At 49.1% G+C, this 1,820-nt stretch overlaps 1 non-coding gene across 1 annotated transcript; it reads right to left on the minus strand.

The window, feature by feature from the left end:
- Positions 1 to 296: 296 nt before the first annotated feature.
- Positions 297 to 371, minus strand: Trnas-cga (transfer RNA serine (anticodon CGA)). The gene has a single exon. It is a non-coding gene; the product is annotated as a tRNA-Ser (tRNA).
- Positions 372 to 1,820: the final 1,449 nt, after the last annotated feature.

A 1,820-nucleotide genomic window follows, 5' to 3' on the forward strand; every position in this document is an offset into this window, starting at 1 on the left:
CGACCGAGACTCGAACTCGGGACCTATGCCTTTCGCGGGCAAGTGCTCTACCAACTGAGCTACCGAAGCACGACTCACGCCCGGTATTCACAGCTTTACTTCTGCCAGTACCTCGTCTCCTACCTTCCAAACTTTACAGAAGCTCTCCTACGAACCATGCAGAACTAGCACTCCTGAAAGAAAGGATATTGCGGAGACATGGCTTAGCCACAGCCTGGGGGATGTTTCCAGAACGAGATTTTCACTCTGCAGCGGAGTGTGCGCTGATATGAAACTTCCTGGCAGATTAAAACTGTGTGCCCGACCGAGACTCGAACTCGGGACCTTTGCCTTTCGCGGGCAAGTGCTCTACCAACTGAGCTATCGAAGCACGACTCACGCCCGGTACTCACATGCTGTGGCCTAGCCATGTCTCCGCAATATCCTTTCTTTCAGGAGTGCTAGTTCTGCATGGTTCGTAGGAGAGCTTCTGTCAAGTTTGGAAGGTAGGAGACGTGGTACTGGCAGAAGTAAAGCTGTGAGTACCGGGCGTGAGTCGTGCTTCGGTAGCTCAGTTGGTAGAGCACTTGCCCGCGAAAGGCAAAGGTCCCGAGTTCGAGTCTCAGTCGGGCACACAGTTTTAATCTGACAGGAAGTTTCAAATGTATTTCTGCATCTGAAAGTTGATGTCTGTTGATATTTCCCACCAGTCGCTTAAGAGTGGCGCTAGTAGCGACAAATAGTTGAAATGGCTCTCAGCACCATGGGACTTCACTTCTGTGGTCATCAGTCCCCTAGAACTTAGAACTACTTAAACCTAACTAACCTAAGGACATCACACACATCCATGCCCGCGGCAGGATTCGAACCTGCGACCGTAGCGGTCGCGCGGTTCCAGACTGATAGTAGCGACACTATGAGGATGAAAATCAGGTTTGCTTTAAATACACGTTGTAACGGTCGTGAGCGTTAGTTTCTTTTGAGCTTTGACGTGATAAGTTGATGTTAGTCACCTAACTGCGTTTGAACAAGATCGTGTACTAGTCGTTCGAGAAGCTGGATGTTCCTTCTGTGATATTGCAGGAAGACTTGACAGGAATTTAGCCACTGTACATGATTGCTGGCGGCGGTGGTCACGAGAATATACGATCGCAAGAAGACCGGACTACGGACGGCTACGTGGCACTACCGAGAGGGATGACCATGGTGTTCGGCATGGGGCTCTGGTGCATCGTAAAGCATTCGCAGGACCAATATGAGCATCAGTTCGCACCCAAAGTAACACAACGAACCGTTGGAAATCAGTTACTTCAAGGGTAACTCCGTGCCAGATTCCCTGTAGCGTGCATTCCACTGATCCCAAACCACCGCCATTTGCGACTTCAGTGGTGTCAAGCTCATTGGAAGACAACGTGGAGGTCTGTTTTATTTTCTGGTGAAAGCTGGTTCTGCACTGGGGCCAGTGATGGCCGTGTGTTGGTTAGGAGACCTGTCTGCGTGCTAGACACAGTGGACTTAGCCTGAAGTTATATTCTGGACTGACAAGGGGAGGCCGCCAATTGTGAAATTCAGATTCGATTCATACTGCGCATAATAAAAGCTCATGGCCAGAGGTGTAATGTGGGAAAGCACCAACATGCACTTCTCAGCCGTTGTCGAGAAAATCTAGTTAAAAGAAACCGTTGCGGTGAAATATTCTCTACGATTAATAATCTTGTACAGCGTCGTGGCGCAGCGGTAAGCGCTCGGGTTCGTAGTTCGAAGATCACCGGATCGAATCTCGCGCCATGCAACTTTTTTTTTTTAGTATTTGTTTTTTGTAATTCAAATGTGTACGCACA

This window comes from Schistocerca nitens, chromosome 3 (assembly GCF_023898315.1).
Source record: "Schistocerca nitens isolate TAMUIC-IGC-003100 chromosome 3, iqSchNite1.1, whole genome shotgun sequence".
Classification (NCBI taxonomy): Eukaryota; Metazoa; Arthropoda; class Insecta; order Orthoptera; family Acrididae; genus Schistocerca; species Schistocerca nitens.